General features: G+C 43.1%; 1 long non-coding RNA gene across 2 annotated transcripts; it reads right to left on the reverse strand.

The window, feature by feature from the left end:
* Nucleotides 1-432: 432 nt before the first annotated feature.
* LOC139175264 (uncharacterized) lies at nucleotides 433-18110 on the reverse strand. 2 transcript variants are annotated; one of them, XR_011560499.1, is made up of 4 exons: nucleotides 17953-18110; nucleotides 8679-8729; nucleotides 841-1450; nucleotides 433-697 (listed from the first exon to the last, which is right to left on the reverse strand). It is a non-coding gene; the product is annotated as an uncharacterized lncRNA (long non-coding RNA). The 2 variants fall into 2 exon arrangements; XR_011560500.1 differs by lacking the exon at nucleotides 17953-18110 and adding an exon at nucleotides 10420-10577.
* Between the last annotated feature and the right edge of the window lie 139 nt (nucleotides 18111-18249).

Raw genomic sequence — 18249 nt, forward strand, 5'->3', positions numbered from 1 at the left:
CAACCAGCTTTTCTTGGCGGTCAGTGCAAGTCTTGCTTAGGGCAAGATGAGAAGGGGGACACACATACACACACACACACAAATGAATGTAGTACATAAATCATGAATAAAGAAAATGTTATGGCCATTTATGACTTTTTTTGACATGGTTGATTATGGGGTCCTCCAACGCTGGAGGTTTTTCAAGAAGAAAATGGACAGTTACTAGACAAAGAGGGTGAAACTTTTCTGATTCTTGTGACAAAAGGGTGTGTGTGTGTGAATGTGCACACACCCATTCCCTGCCCCCCAACGCATGCACAAACACACACCACACTGCCCCTGCGCATGCAAGTTCCAGGGCATCGCATGAATATTTCTAATAAAATATTATTTTTTGAAATACCCATCATCAGTACCAGCAAAATGAAAATACCAGAAAATCAACCAGGTTTTATTACAGAAGATCTTGTAAGACAAAAGTGTGTTTTTAATCAAGGTGGGTTTTTAAAAATTGGTTTACATAAATTAAGAGACAGGGGTTTACATAAAATAGGTCTAAATGTTGAAAGAGGAAGATCTCGTTGTCGTGGTCTCCAGAAGCCGTTGAGAAGAGGGAGAGGTTCCGACTGTCACAGGTCTTGATCTAAGTTGGGCTTCAGCAGAACGTAGGCGTCAGAAGAAGTCTTGGGGAAGACAAAGGCTTTTCCTTTTAAATCTGAGGAAGAAAGAAGGAAGTGAGACCACGAATAGGGTGGACTTTCAACCCACAGAGCTATTCAAACACACCTTGCATGAATCCCTGGTTGATTCAAGTGGATTCATACAAGGTGAAAGTTCTACCATGGAATGGAGACTTACCTGCATTGGTCAAGATCCCTGCAACACTGAAGACCACAAGGACTGTACAAAGCCACAAGCAGTCCTTCTCCATGATGTCACCCAGCATACCCACCAGTTTCTGAAGTCAGATGTTTGAAGAGCCACCAGAGGTCCTGGTTTCTCTAAGCTTGGCTGTCTTGAATTCGAGAGATGTTCTCTACACCTCTGGAGTCCCAGCTGATCAGGAGGAAATGGGGATTTTGCAGTCACCTTCCCCTGGAGTGGGGAGAGAATGGGGAATTTTCAGTATCCCTTTCCCTGCCACAAGCCACGCCCACGGAACAGGTAGTAAAAAAATGTTTGAAACTCACCACTGATCTGACTTCAGATTTTGTGTTACAGGCCGCACAGGGTTCTCAGTGTGAAGATTGGTGGCAAAGAGACTTTGAATGGTCACTAAATGAGTCAGCTATTAAATAAGGACTGTATGTTTACATAAAGCAATTCTACTATAACTTACCTGGTTGTGTTTTCTCTGGTCTACATTGCAGGGCTGATTTGCAGCTGGCTTTTTTATAGTGTGATTGTGAGTGGGAGATGGCTTTCGTACACAAATCTTGGGGTGGTGTAGTTGAGCCCCTCGGTTTTCCTTTTACGGGTGATTTGTGTATGTGCGTTTTGCATACCCAAATCACAACAAAAAATTTTGTAAAAAATATTTTTAAAGTGTAAAGTGGTTACAACTGGGTGGCTCCTAAATTTCAACAATTGCATGTATTTCTTAGCTTGTGAGCATAATTGAGGCCAGAAGTAAGCAAATGTTGTGGTTGTTAAGAAAATCCATTTTACCCAGTTATGGTTTTTATGCCAGAAATGGAAATATATGTCAGAAACTGGCAAAAAAACAACAACATCAAAAATTGCAGCCATGTGACTTCAGGACATTGAAAAGTAAAGATGAGTTGGTTGCCAAGCGCCCAAAAGTCAGGCATGTAACAACCATGTGTCCATGTAGCACACTGTTATAACACCCAAATTCGGTTGTAAGTGGCTTTTGACAGGGTGTGTTGTAAATACAATGGTTGCTAAAATTGAAAATTGAAGGCGGCCTGGAAGAGAAGGGAATCCACCCTGCTTATCCAGACTCTTAAATTTACACAGAATTTGGCATGCCCAAATCACCAAGGATTTGACCAACTCCCCTACAAAGGCCAAAATGGGACAATTGATAGCAGATATTTTTGCACCCGCTACAGCCCTGCGCCCCCATCGCAGGGCTGACCGAGCTTGGGCATTCATTCTGGCCTTCTGCCAGCGGTCCATCCCTGGTCACTGGGGTCCACCATCCTCCCTCCTCCCACCCAGCTGCATGATCATAGCCAATAACCAGGGAGAGTTAATAATGGCCAAGTTGCAGGGCAGCAAAACTAAATGCCGGCCAATACCTACACCGAGGGATGGTTCTCTGCCTTCTCAATGGATGGTAGAGGCCTTGGACACCAGAGAGGAAGGGGACAGAGCGTCAGGGTCTGGAAAGGCCCACGCGGGGGTCCGGCACACACGCTTCTCCCTTCACTGCCATGCACTTTGCATGAACCCCGAAATGCCACCAACCCATGGCAGGAGACCTTGAGGGTGGGGGCAAGGTGGCCTGCATCATGGGAAGTGGAGTTCAGGGATAAATACAAAGCACAGGGCAACAATGGCAGAAGCATGATGTCAGACCAACACCGGTGAGGTTTTCCAGATCCCATCGCTCTGTCTCCCGCCTCTCTGGTGTCCAAGGCCACAGCCATCCACTGAGAAGGCAGAGGGCCAATCCCAGGGCACAGGGATTGACTGGCATTCAATTATCCTGCTCTACCAAATTAGCCAGAAGTAAGTCTCGATGGGTGAATTGGCTGTGATCACGTAGCAGAGAGGAAGGACAGCTAACCATTGCCAGGTTGCAAGTGTTGGCACTGGACCACAGAATGAGAAAGAATGCCCAGGACAGCTCAGGCTATGGCGGGCATGAAAAGGTAACTGCAATCAATTGTCCTTGTGGGGCACTGGGGTTTTCTGTCTGGTTCTAAGAACCATAAAACCTAAAAACCTCCAACGGCCATACCTAGCGTTAAAATGGGCCACTGGGGGTTTTCTGTCTGGTTCTAAGAACCATAAAACCTAAAAACCTCCAACGGCCATACCTAGCGTTAAAATGGGCCACTGGGGGTTTTCTGTCTGGTTCTAAGAACCATAAAACCTAAAAACCTCCAACGGCCATACCTAGCGTTAAAATGGGCCACTGGGGGTTTTCTGCCTGGTTCTAAGAACCATAAAATCTAAAAACCTCCAACGGCCATACCTAGCGTTAAAATGGGCCACTGGGGGTTTTCTGCCTGGTTCTAAGAACCATAAAATCTAAAAACCTCCAACGGCCATACCTAGCGTTAAAATGGGCCACTGGGGGTTTTCTGCCTGGTTCTAAGAACCATAAAATCTAAAAACCTCCAACGGCCATACCTAGCGTTAAAATGGGCCACTGGGGGTTTTCTGCCTGGTTCTAAGAACCATAAAGTCTAAAAACCTCCAACGGCCATACCTAGCGTTAAAATGGGCCACTGGGGGTTTTCTGCCTGGTTCTAAGAACCATAAAGTCTAAAAACCTCCAACGGCCATACCTAGCGTTAAAATGGGCCACTGGGGGTTTTCTGCCTGGTTCTAAGAACCATAAAATCTAAAAACCTCCAACGGCCATACCTAGCGTTAAAATGGGCCACTGGGGGTTTTCTGCCTGGTTCTAAGAACCATAAAATCTAAAAACCTCCAACGGCCATACCTAGCGTTAAAATGGGCCACTGGGGGTTTTCTGCCTGGTTCTAAGAACCATAAAATCTAAAAACCTCCAACGGCCATACCTAGCGTTAAAATGGGCCACTGGGGGTTTTCTGCCTGGTTCTAAGAACCATAAAACCTAAAAACCTCCAACGGCCATACCTAGCGTTAAAATGGGCCACTGGGGGTTTTCTGCCTGGTTCTAAGAACCATAAAACCTAAAAACCTCCAACGGCCATACCTAGTGTTAAAATGGGCCACTGGGGGTTTTCTGCCTGGTTCTAAGAACCATAAAGTCTAAAAACCTCCAACGGCCATACCTAGCGTTAAAATGGGCCACTGGGGGTTTTCTGCCTGGTTCTAAGAACCATAAAGTCTAAAAACCTCCAACGGCCATACCTAGCGTTAAAATGGGCCCCTGGGGGTTTTCTGCCTGGTTCTAAGAACCATAAAGTCTAAAAACCTCCAACGGCCATACCTAGCGTTAAAATGGGCCACTGGGGGTTTTCTGCCTGGTTCTAAGAACCATAAAGTCTAAAAACCTCCAACGGCCATACCTAGCGTTAAAATGGGCCACTTGGGGTTTTCTGCCTGGTTCTAAGAACCATAAAATCTAAAAACCTCCAACGGCCATACCTAGCGTTAAAATGGGCCACTGGGGGTTTTCTGCCTGGTTCTAAGAACCATAAAATCTAAAAACCTCCAACGGCCATACCTAGCGTTAAAATGGGCCACTGGGGGTTTTCTGCCTGGTTCTAAGAACCATAAAATCTAAAAACCTCCAACGGCCATACCTAGCGTTAAAATGGGCCACTGGGGGTTTTCTGCCTGGTTCTAAGAACCATAAAATCTAAAAACCTCCAACGGCCATACCTAGCGTTAAAATGGGCCACTGGGGGTTTTCTGCCTGGTTCTAAGAACCATAAAATCTAAAAACCTCCAACGGCCATACCTAGCGTTAAAATGGGCCACTGGGGGTTTTCTGCCTGGTTCTAAGAACCATAAAATCTAAAAACCTCCAACGGCCATACCTACCATTAAAATGGGCCACTGGGGGTTTTCTGCCTGGTTCTAAGAACCATAAAATCTAAAAACCTCCAACGGCCATACCTAGAGTTAAAATGGGCCACTGGGGGTTTTCTGCCTGGTTCTAAGAACCATAAAATCTAAAAACCTCCAACGGCCATACCTAGCGTTAAAATGGGCCACTGGGGGTTTTCTGCCTGGTTCTAAGAACCATAAAACCTAAAAACCTCCAACGGCCATACCTAGCGTTAAAATGGGCCACTGGGGGTTTTCTGCCTGGTTCTAAGAACCATAAAACCTAAAAACCTCCAACGGCCATACCTAGCGTTAAAATGGGCCACTGCGGGTTTTCTGCCTGGTTCTAAGAACCATAAAGTCTAAAAACCTCCAACGGCCATACCTAGCGTTAAAATGGGCCACTGGGGGTTTTCTGCCTGGTTCTAAGAACCATAAAGTCTAAAAACCTCCAACGGCCATACCTAGCGTTAAAATGGGCCACTGGGGGTTTTCTGCCTGGTTCTAAGAACCATAAAATCTAAAAACCTCCAACGGCCATACCTAGCGTTAAAATGGGCCACTGGGGGTTTTCTGCCTGGTTCTAAGAACCATAAAGTCTAAAAACCTCCAACGGCCATACCTAGCGTTAAAATGGGCCACTGGGGGTTTTCTGCCTGGTTCTAAGAACCATAAAGTCTAAAAACCTCCAACGGCCATACCTAGCGTTAATATGGGCCACTGGGGGTTTTCTGCCTGGTTCTAAGAACCATAAAATCTAAAAACCTCCAACGGCCATACCTAGCGTTAAAATGGGCCACTGGGGGTTTTCTGCCTGGTTCTAAGAACCATAAAGTCTAAAAACCTCCAACGGCCATACCTAGCGTTAAAATGGGCCACTGGGGGTTTTCTGCCTGGTTCTAAGAACCATAAAATCTAAAAACCTCCAACGGCCATACCTAGCGTTAAAATGGGCCACTGGGGGTTTTCTGCCTGGTTCTAAGAACCATAAAGTCTAAAAACCTCCAACGGCCATACCTAGCGTTAAAATGGGCCACTGGGGGTTTTCTGCCTGGTTCTAAGAACCATAAAATCTAAAAACCTCCAACGGCCATACCTAGCGTTAAAATGGGCCACTGGGGGTTTTCTGCCTGGTTCTAAGAACCATAAAATCTAAAAACCTCCAACGGCCATACCTAGCGTTAAAATGGGCCACTGGGGGTTTTCTGCCTGGTTCTAAGAACCATAAAACCTAAAAACCTCCAACGGCCATACCTAGCATTAAAATGGGCCACTGGGGGTTTTCTGCCTGGTTCTAAGAACCATTGCCATGGCCAAATTACGCCAGGCAAATTAACCTGTGGAGAAAAGCATAAAATGTATTATACATCCTAGTACCAACTACTAATCAAACTAGAATCTAAACACGCCTTAGTTTCACAACAGCGTTTTCCAATGCTGCGCAGTGATGCCTGAGCTTCCAGGCAGGAGGACCACCATGGTTGGAGTGCCCGGTCAGTAGAAGAATGGGGAAGCGACTAAGGCGGGTGAGAGGGACGAAGAAATCCCCGTTTAACCTGCATGCAAGTAGAAAGGGGGATTTATTCGCTCTCTTCCCCGTCTCTCTCACACACACACTCATGGCCACACAAAGATTCTCTTCCCTCCTGCCCCCTTCCAAGGGTCTCCAACTTCACAGCCGCTTCTGCTCCTCTCTTCTCCTGCCCCAGGAGTGGAGCCAGGTGCCGTTTCTCCCCGCCCGACGGCTGCAACCGGTGCTGCCCGATCCGCCCCTCCCAAGACCGCCTTCCCCGCCACAGCGCCTGTCTGCCCGCCTTGCAGAGTCTGTGGTGGGGAGGTGCCAGGAGAGGCTCCCCCTGTAACTGCTCTCTCTCCTTGGTGGGGGCACCACAGCCTCTGGAGCCACAGCCCCCATGTGGCCCGGGAAGGAAGAGGTGCAGAGGGCCCCTGCCCGCCATCCCTGCGGCCCCCCCTGAGAGGAAGCCTATCCAGGTGCTCGGCCAGCTGTTGCACTCCAACCAGTTCGACAGAGAGAGAGAAAAAAGAGGAAGGAAGGAAGAGAGAGAAAGAAAGAGAGAGAGAGAGAGATAGAAAGGCCGTTGCCTCTCTCATTCAGTCCCTGGAGACTCACACTGCACAGCATCTCTGCGGTTCCACTGGGTGACCCTTTCGGTCCCTAAGAGAGCAGTGAGGGCGAATCACCTGGGGGACACAGCTGCCAGCCCCCTCCAGTCCCTGAGGGCCCCCTCACTGTGGACCCTCTCCCTCCTATCTTCTCTTCCTTGGAAAGAATGCCGGACTCAAAAGAACCACAACACCTGTATGCGCATAGATTAACTCCCAAGGTTAGTATCAGACCAACAGACCAAGAGTGAACAATGTCCGAGTCAACACATAGTCCAACCAAAGAGTCTCAACCATTTTCAACAACACTAAAACCACAAGCCACTTGAAGACAGGTGGAGAATGATCCCTTCTCCCTCCTAGCACTGATATTCCCTAATAAAAATATCTGCAAAACAAGCTACCAAGCTCAGAGAACACTAAGGACCCTTCACTCCAACAATAAGCCACAAATCTTCTTTTATCAACAGCTTTACTTTCTGTCCTAAGAACTCTGAGTGATACCGGCATTCTTTCCAAGGAAGAGAAGATGGGAGGGAGGCAGTCCACAGTGAGGGGGCCCTCAGGGACTGGAGGGGGCTGGCAGCTGTGTCCCCCAGGTGATTCACCCTCACTGCTCTCTCAGGGACCGAAAGGGTCACTCAGTGGAACCCCAGAGAAGCTGTGCAGGGTGAGACTCAGGGATTGAATGAGACAGGCAACGGCCTTTTTCTCTCTCCCTCTTTCTTTCTTCCTTCCTTCCTCCCTCTCTCTTTCTCTTTCTTTCTCTTCCTCCCTCTTTTTTCTTTCCTCCTCCTCCCCTCTTTCTCTCTCTCCCTTTCCCTCCCCCCTCTCTCCCTTCCTGCCTTCCTCCCTCTCTCTTTCTTTCTCTTCCTATTTTTTTCTTTCCTCCTCCTCCCCTCTTTCTCACTCCCTCTTTCCCTCCCCCCTCTCTCCCTTCCTGCCTCCCTCTCCCACTCTTTCTCTCTCTTCCTTCCTTCCTCTCTTTTTTTTCTCTCTCTGTGAAGCTGGTGGGAGCGCAACAGCTGCCCGAGCACCTGGATGGGCTTCCTCCCAGGGGGGCTGCAGGGATGTTGGGCAGGGGCTCCCTGCGTCTCTTCCTTCCCTGGCCACGTGGGGGCTGCGGCTCCAGGGGCTGTGGTGCCCCCACCAAGGAGAGAGAGTAGTTACAGGGGAAGCCTCTCTTGGCACCTCCCCACCGGAGACTCTGCAAGGCGGGTGGGTAGGCGCTGTGGCAGGGAAGGCGGTCTTGTGAGGGGTGGATCGGGCACCGCCAGTTGTAGCCGTCAGGTGGGGAGAAATGGCGCCCGGCTCCACTCCCGGGGCAGGAGAGGTGAGGAGCAGTGGTGGCTGCGAAGTTGGAGACCCTTGGAAGGGGGCAGGAGGAAAGAGAATCTTTGCGTGGCCATGAGTGAGTGTGGGAGAGAGAGGTGGGAGAGAGAGGGAGTAAATCCCTCGTTTTAGTTGCATGCAGGTAAAGGGGGCTTTCTTCACCCCTCTCGCCCACCTTAGTCGCTTCCCCGTTCTTCCACAGACCCAGCACTCCAACCGCGGTGGTCCTCCCGCCTGGCAGCTCAGGCATCACTGCGCAGCGTTGGAAAACCGAGGGGGCCCTCTGGTTCTACCACCGACAATGGCTAAAATCATCTCACATCAAAAATTGTTTACATGTTTTAGATACTTTTATTACATTTTTAACCATTATTACTTCATATCCCCCCCCCCCCAGAAAAAAAATTTCATTAAAGCATTCCTTAAGCTTAGGGTAAACTTTTAGCAAGGCCCAAAGTTTTTTGCAGTAATAAAGCATATATTGCAGTAATAAACCACATTTTGTCAATAGTCAGGCTTTTTGGTTAAATACAACACGGGAAAGTGAATTCAACCTGACCTACCTTTGATGTCTTCGACTGCTTGTCTGTTGTGATTTCCTTCATGTAGAGTGCCTTTGAAATAATAATAATAATTTAAAAAAAATCAACATCACCAAATGACCACCTGATGTTCAGTAACTAGAAAACTAATTCATCAATTTTACAAAGGTGCTTTTATGCTCCTACGAGTGAAAGGAGGAAAGATGGAAGTAATTTGAATGTTGTGTCCTTCAGAATACTTCAGACCCCTGGTTTTTACTGTTCCCAAAGATATGACCTCCAACTACAGGAGTTTCGGTTACTCTCCAGGAACAGGAAGGCATCCCTAAAATTGATTTAGTTCCCAACCCCCAGTTTCTGCAAGAAAGTCAGGTCACTTCCCATACATGACTTAATTTTAGGTAACTTTTGCCATTAGTTCCTTGAAAGTAGCTAGTCCTCTACATGTTTTGTTTAAGGAATAGAGCTTTAATTAGCTCCTGGACTTGTGACATTTTAAATTTTGCCTTTACTTGAATTACCTAGTCCTCCATATGTTTATGTACTACTTTATTTGGCCAAGTAAATTTGAGCCTTGACTAAAATTACCTGGGGTCCCCAAAAATCACTTTATTCCTGAAAGCAAAATCACTTTCTAAGGTTATTTTTACCTTTAGAGCAGGGGTAAAATCCTGCTTGATTTCACCCACACACACACCCCTTTAAAGCTATTTTTAATTATGACTTCTCTGTGATGGTTTGGTCCTTGCAACAGGACTTGGCAGAGATCAATTCAGTTTCCACCAGTATATTACTCTAAGAAATTAAACTTTGGCTAAAAATTTATCTCAAGCCTCAAGATTTGACTTTATTTCAAAAGAGCAAGGCCAACTCATAGACCTGAAGCAATTTTAGTTCACCTTTCCACCTTTAATTACTTGAAGTAGCTGGTCCTCTACATTTTTTTTTTTTTTAAAGAATTTCAACCTGGGTTAAAATTTCTTTCCTGAGTCCTGGAGTGTTGAACTTTATTCAAGAAAGCATAAGGCCAGCTGCAGGGATTGAAGCAATTCTGCCTTTAAGCCGATTTTAACCCTTATGCACCTGTGATAGTTTAGCCTCTTAACTGCACATGGCTAAAATTCCCTGTTTTATTCCTCCTTTTACGCTACTTTTAACTCTCATTGGTCTGTGGTCCTTTGAACACAGCTGAGATAGATAATTACAGCCCAACAGAATTCATATGATAGTTGAATAGAACACAGCTGAGATTATAGAGTCCATCCATATTTTACTCCTAAAAACTCCAGCCTTGGTTAAAATTATTCAGGACCTAGAAATTTGCCAAATTTCCTTGAGGGAAACTCACTTTGTGGGACTGACATAATTCCCCATAGGTGAGCTGTGGGTTTGGGAGTCCTTTAAATAAGATACACCTTGGCCACCAGTGGTGTTTTTTACTCCTGAGGAAATACACGGCCTGGTAAAAATTATCTCAGGTGCCTTCCTTACTCTCTGAGAATCAACTAAAATCAACAGTTGCCTTTTTTACTCCCCAAGAAATAGACTAAAATTACCTCAAATGCTGTTTTTACTCCGAGAATAGACTAAAATTACCTTGGGCACTATTTATTATTTTATTTATTTATTTGTTTTGTCATGGTATACAAAGATACAATATTTATATACAAGTACTAGCACAAGTTACTTCTTTACTCCCTATATGCATTAGCTCCCCCAGCGTCCCTCAACGTCTAAGAGCCTCAAGGCAGGATTATCTCACCGTACGAGAGGCACCCATCGCGGTCTCCATCTGCGAAGCCTTGGGCTGCGGGGACGTCGTGGGGAGAGACGGGTTCCTCGCACGGCCCGCAGCCTCCTCTTCCGAGAGGGGGAAAAACACGAGCGAAACGCGGCTACACGCGCTGCTTTTACCTCAGCCCGAGCAGTCCATCCACGTTTTTAAAGTGTCCCGCCCTCTCGGGGGAGAAGAGGCCGCTCAGCCAATCCGAGGGACAGGTTTCCAAAGCAGCCAATCGCAGCCGGGGCGGTCGGTGGGAGAGCGCGTGCCGGGAAAGGCAGCTGGCGCTTGGCCTCACAGGTGTGGGTGATTGAGGGAGGCACGCGGTCTGGGCAGGTGCTTTAAATTAGCTTGCTACGAGAGCTGGAAGGGACCTTGTGGGTCATCTAGTCCAACCCCGCTCATGCAGCAGTCCCTGCAGCATTTCAGACAAATGGCCATTCAATCTCCTCTTTAAAGTGTTGGAGCTCTCACGACCTCCACAAGCAACTTCTGTTTCACCCTCAAAAAGTTCCCCCTTATTTCCAGGTTGAATAATCTCTCCTTGGTCAGCTTCCATCCCTTATTCCTTGTCTGTCCTTTTTGGTGCCTTGGAAAACAGCCTGACCCCTTCCTCTCTATGCCTTTCAGTGTGTAAAATAAAACAAGATACTTTTATTGTCACTTTTTACTGTGGGCACATTGGCCCACATTCAAATTGAAATTCTGTTGCTCTCTCAAAATTTATCCATCCATCCATCTATCATCTATCAAAATACTTATCTATCATACATATCTAGTATACATATTTCCATACATGTCTATGTAGGTATCATCTATTTACATGCATACATATATACAAGGGGGCACAATCTGAGGTTAGTTGGGGCAAAGAAAATATTATTTTACTGAAAGAGTAGTAGATGCTTGGAACAAACTTCCAGCAGATGTGGTTGGTAAATCCACAGGAACTGAATTGAAACATGCCTGGGATAAACATAGATCCATCTTAAGATAAAATACAGGAAATAGTATAAGGGCAGAGTAGATGGACCATGAGGTTTTTTTCTGCCACCAGTCTTCCATGTTTGCTTCTATCTATATGTATCATCTCTCTCCATACATCACACACAAACACACACAATTATTGTCCATTTTGAATACTATTCATGGTGTCACCAGCCTGCAATCACCCCTTTTGCTTGAAAGGCTGAAGTAACTAGTTTTTTTCAGGGTGGAAGCTGCTTTCCCACCCCACAGCAAAGGTCCAGTTTTTAAATTATCTCTTTTATTATTTTTGCAGAGGACTAAGAGATCAGAGGGAGATTTGGGCTCATACAGGCAGTCCTCGACTTACGACAGTTCATTTAGTGATCATTCAAAGTTACAATGGCATTGAAAAAGTGACTTATGATTTTTTCACACTTGCGACCATTTGCAGCATCCCCATAGTTACATGATCAAGATTCAGATGCATGGCCACTGATTCATATTTATGACGATTGTAGTGTCCCGGGGTCATGTGATCCCATTTTTGCAGCCTTCTGCCAATCAAAGTCAATGAGGAAGCCAAATTCACTTAACAGCCATGCTATTTATTTAAAAGTTGTTGTGATTCACTTAACAACGGTGGCAAGAATGGTCGTAAAATGTGGCAGAGCTCACTTAAGAAATATTTCACTTAACAATGTAGATTTTGGGCTCAATTGTGGTCATAGCTCAAGGGCTGCCTTGTACCAGGGATGCCTTGGATGACAAGTCCCATCAGCCACTTCCAGGATGGGGGTGTTGATAGGAATCATCCCTTCTTGCAAAAGGTTGCCCCCCCCCAAGTACACATTGTTTAAAGAAAATCTGCAAATTTATTAAATAAAAAAATTTTAATTTTTACAAACTTTAGGAAATAAAAATTTTGGACTTGTTACAATATTGCCAAGCACCCCTTGGTTTTATTGTCTGGTGCAAATATTGAATTTGTTATTTTTTCCCCCCAGTTTCTTTTTAAGAAAATAATATAATTATATTAATTACATTTCAGATGTGTTATTGTGTATGTATATATATATATGTATATATGTGTGCGTGTATGTGTGGGTATATATATATACATATACAGGGAGATATATATATATCCCAACCATAGAGAGGATCCTAAAAAGAACTGAATTAGCCCTAATCAGAAATGAACTCCATAAAAAAAGATTCATACTTGATGAAATCAACAAAAGTCTACTCTCTCTTCACCTTAAAATCAGCAACCAATTACACCCTATACTCTGGGATAAATTCAAACAAATATCAATCTGGAGAGCAGAAACAGAAACCCAATATAAGACAGACACACATAATAAAAAACTCCAAAAACTAGAAATACAGCAGAAACCCAGCCCTCCACAACAACTTATGACCAAAACAGTACATAACATATCAGACAGGATACTCACCACTACAGAAACCAATATTCTTTCAAGAGGATTCAATTTTGCAATAACCCCCAAACGTATCCCAACTAAAAACATCATATGTGGAATTGAAACAAATCTAAATAAAATAAACCCAGATACAGCCAACAAAATCAGACTTAAAGTCACTAATATTCTCTGCTCTAGTAAACCTCGTAAAAGCAACATACAAAAGGAGGAAAGAGATGCACTTATCAATTTGAAGAAAGACAATCATATAATCATCCTCCCAGCCGACAAAGGAAACTCCACAATAGTGATGAATACAGCAGACTACAAAGAAAAAATGACAACTCTACTACAAAACCCAGCCTACAAACTCCTAAGCACAGATCCTATCACCTACCTAGAAAAAACTACCAAATCCAAAATCAAGGCCTCTCCCATCAGCGAAGAAATCCAGCAAAAAATCATCCCCAGAGAAAAATCTTCCATATGTCCAAAACTCTATGGCCTTCCAAAAATACACAAGGAAGGAATACCTCTCAGACCAATAGTCAGTTCTATAGGCTCCCCTCTACAAAACCTTGCCAAATTTTTAGCCAAATACCTTCAACCATATACAGAAACTATTACCTCATATGTTCAAAATTCATTCCACTTTATACAAATAATCAAAAAACAAAACCTACAACCCGATGACCTACTTGTGAGTTTTGATGTCGTGTCCCTTTTCACACAAATACCTATTAAAGAAGCCTTGACAGCTATCCAGGACAAACACAAAGCCCCCAAATATATCCTAGACCTTACCAACCACTGCCTGACCAATACATACTTCATCTATAATGAACAAAGATATAAACAGATAGAGGGAGCCCCCATGGGATCACCTCTCTCACCGGTCATCGCCAACCTCTATATGGAATATTTCGAAAATAATGCATTAGAGCAATCCAAATACAAACCTAAACTTTGGCTGAGATATGTTGATGATACCTTTGTAATTTGGCCACATGGTAAGGAAAAACTAGACAATTTCCTCACACATCTTAACAGCCTACACCCCAAAATACAGTTTACTATGGAAACAGAAATCAATGATCAACTTCCCTTTCTAGATGTACTGGTCTATAAAAAAACCCAATGGCAGCCTAGGACACACTATCTACCAAAAGAAAACCCATACCAACAGTTATCTAAATGCACACTCACACCACCACCCCGCACAAATCACCTCAGTGGCCAAAACTCTCATCACCAGAACCAAACGCTTAGCTGACCATGAGCACTTAAAAACTGAATTGAACAAACTCAAAGATGTATTAATTTCTAATGGATTCGAAGAGAAAACAATCACAAACCTAATCAAAAAAGAGACACCCCCCAAAAAACAAGATCAAGAACAGGACAATGGTACCACCATCCTCCCTTACATCAAGGGCACCACAGACAAAATTAGTAAAATTCTGCACAAACATAACATCAAAACTTCATTTTGCACCAACCAAAAAATATCTAATATCCTAAGGAGCCCCAAAGATAAAATCCAATTGGAATACCAAGGAATCTATGAAATCCCTTGCAAAACATGTGCAGTCACATACATTGGATAAACAAACCGAAGAGTGAGCCAACGCATTGCAGAACATGTGAATACAGTTAAAAAAGAAGAAAAGACTTCCTCCCTTGTCCAGCACATTAAAAAAACAGGGCACGAAATTGACTTTGAAAAAACTAAATTACTTCACAAAACAGAGAATTTATATAGAAGAATTGCTCTAGAAGCCATAGAAATTGAGAGGAGCCCCCTTTGCATAAATAAAAGAGATGACACGTCCCGCCTACCAGAAATTTGGAAACCAGCCTTAAACAAAAAAAACACTTCATAAAAATCACCATGTCAATCCTTCTAATAATTATGAATTTGGAATTTTGAAATTTGGAAACCAGCCTTAAACAAAAAACACTTCATAAAAATCACCATGTCAATCCTTCTAATAATTATGATTACACCAACCAATCAGATCACTGAAACATAATCACCCAATCTATTTGCTACATTCAAACCAAATCTCCACCCCCACACTATATACTAGGAAGAAATGACAGTTGCAAAAATTCCATTTTACAACAGCACGAAGCTTGGAAACTTCAGCCTGATGATGGTGAATGTGATTTCACTGAAACGTCGCATAAACATGCAAAATATTACACAGGGCAAAACCCGAACTCAGAACAATCTACATATATATATATGTATATATATGTGTGTGTGTGTATATATATGTCACTTTTTTTGCTGAATTTGAAAATTAACGGAGACTAGGATAGATCTATTTCTATCTATATCTATATACACACACATATATATATATATATATACATACATACACAATAACACATCTGAAATCTAATTAATATAATTATATTTTTTCTTAATATATTTATATTTATATATATGTATATATATTTAATAATATATTTATATATATTATTTACTATATTATATTACTATATTATATTACTATAATAATATATTTGTAGTATATTGTTTGCACATATATTTATATGTGTTGTGAGCTACCCTGAGTCCACAGAGAGGAGCGGCATACAAGTCAAATAAATAAACAAACAAACAAATAAATAAATAATCCAGAACTGGTTTGCTTTGCTTTCTAAGAATTCTGCTTAAATGATGCAAATGGAGGAGTTTTTGATACATGAGGTCTCAGCCTCCTGAAAGGGAAAGAAATTGAGCCAAAATTGAAACTGTTTCCTTCTTTCTCAGTTACAGGAACTCTTTCCTTCCGCTGCCACCCCTAGTTCAATGTTTTCAAAAGGGATGCTTGCTTGTCCAAAAGTGCAAAATAATAAGATGGTTGTCTGGGCTGTGATTGTTTATTCATGGTTTAAATTGGGTTTCTGGAAGTAACCAGATTGTTTTTTGTCCTTCGATGTCAATTACCAATACGGCTTATTTTCAAAGAAGTGGGTGGCCCATATCTTGCATTGGGCAAACCCAGTTAAAAAGATAAAGGTTCCCCCCCACCCCATGCATATGTACTAGTCCAGTGACGGCGAATTTATGGCCCGGGTGGAACTTTATTTTTATTCATTCATTCATTCATTCATTCATTCATTTATTAGATTTGAATGCCGCCCCTCTCCGTAGACTCGGGGCGGCTCACAGCAATAATAAAGACAAATCTAATAATTTAAAAAACTCTAAAAACCCCATTATTAAGAGCAAACATACACACAAACATACCATGTATAAAAGGTGAGCTTTTCCTTCACTTGCTAGTTTTCTAGTTTTGCGAGGGATTTATCTCATGTCTCTCTTAGCATTCAGATGCCCCCGTATACAATCTATGGGATGTACAGTATGCACTTAAAAAAATTATAATGACTATGGATAAGCAAACACTATTATTGTTGTTGTTGTTATATTATTGTTATGAATATTATTATCACCATGTTTTAAAACAACTGTACTCAGACAACACTGTTTATATAATATAAACATTGAATTTTGAAGTTTAATATTACAAATAAGAGAGAGAGAATAACAATAAGATAGGTAGGTAGGTAGGCAGACAGACAGACAGACAGACAGATAGATGGATGGATAGATAGATATAGAAGATAGATAGATAGATATAGATAGGTGCTTTTATGCTCCTATGAGTGTAAGGCGGAAAGATGGAATTAATTCAAATGTTGTGTCCTTGAGAATACTTCAGACCCCTGGTTTTTACTGTTCCCAAAGATATGACCTCCAACTACAGGAGTTTCTGTTACTCGCTAGGAACAGGAAGGCATCCCTAAAATCCCCCCCCCCCAGTTCCTGCAAGAAAGTCAGGTCATTTCCCATATGTGACTAAATTTTAGGTAACTTTTGCCATTAGCTCCTTGAAGTAGCTAGTCCTCCACAAGTTTTGTTTAACAAATTGAGCCTTGGCTAGAATTACCTCAATCCCAATATTTGGCTTTAATTTCTGAAAGCAAGGGTCAGCTCCTGGACTTATATAACTTTTGCCTTTACTTGAATTAGCTAGCCCTCTATATGTTTATGTACTACTTTATTTGGCCAAGTAAATTTGAGCCTTGACTAAAATTATCTGAGATTCCCCCCCAAAAAATCACTTTATTCCTGAAAGCAAGGTCAGTTCCTAAAATAATTTTTACCTTTACCTGTTTTAAAGCTATTTTTAATTATGATTTCTCTGTGATGGTTTGGTCCTTTCAACAGGACTTGGCAGAGATTAACTCAGCTTCCACCAGTACATTATTCTAAGAAATTAAACTTTGGCTAAAAATTTATCTCAAGCCTCAAGATTTGACTTTATTTCAAAAAAGCAAGGCCAACTCATAGACCTGAAGCAATTTTAGTTCACCTTTCTACCTTTAATTATTGGAAGTAGTTAGTCCTCTACATGTTTTTTTTGTTTTAAGAATTTCTACCTGGGCTAAAATTTCTTTCCTCAGTCCTGGAGAGTTGAACTTTATTCAAGAAAGCATAAGGCCAGCTACAGGGACTGAAGCAATTCTGCCTTTAAGCCAATTTTAACCCTTATTATGCACCTGTGGTAGTTTAGCCTCTTAACTGCACATGGCTAAAATTCCCTGTTTTATTCCTCCTTTTAAGCTACTTTCATCTCTCATTGGTCTGTGGTCCTTTGAACACAGCTGAGATAGATAATTAGAGCTGAACAGAATTCAGATTACAGCTGAATAGAACACAGTTGAGATTACAGATTGCATCCATATTTTACTCCTAAAAACTCCAGCCTTGGTTAAAATCATTCAGGACCTAGAAATTTGCCAAATTTCCCTGAGGGAAACTCACTTCGTGGGACTGACATAGGTGAGCTGTGGGATTGGGAGTCCTTTAAATAAGATACACCTTGACCACCAGTGGTGTTTTTTACTCCGAGAATAGACTAAAATTACCTGGGGCACTATTTATTATTTTATTATTATTTTTGTTTTGTCACGTACGTATTGGTGGTATACAAAGATACAATATTTATATACAAGTACTAGCACAAGTTACTTCTTTACTCCCTATATGCATTAGCTCCCCCAGCGTCCCATAACTTCTAAGAGCCTCAAGGCAGGATTATCTCACCGTGCGAGAGGCACCCATCGCGGTCTCCATCTGCGAAGCCTTGGGCTGCGGGGACGCCGTGGGGAGAGACGGGTTCCTCGCACGGCCCGCAGCCTCCTCTTCCGAGAGGGGAAAAAACACGAGCGAAACGCGGCTGCACGCGCTGCTTTTACCTCAGCCCGAGCAGTCCGTCGACGTTTTTAAAATGTCCCGCCCCCTCGGGGGAGAAGAGGCCGCTCAGCCAATCCGAGGGACAGGTTTCCAAAGCAGCCAATCGCAGCCGGGGCGGTCGGTGGGAGAGCGCGCGCCGGGAAAGGC

Source organism: Erythrolamprus reginae, chromosome 13 (assembly GCF_031021105.1).
Source record: "Erythrolamprus reginae isolate rEryReg1 chromosome 13, rEryReg1.hap1, whole genome shotgun sequence".
Taxonomy (NCBI): Eukaryota; Metazoa; Chordata; class Lepidosauria; order Squamata; family Dipsadidae; genus Erythrolamprus; species Erythrolamprus reginae.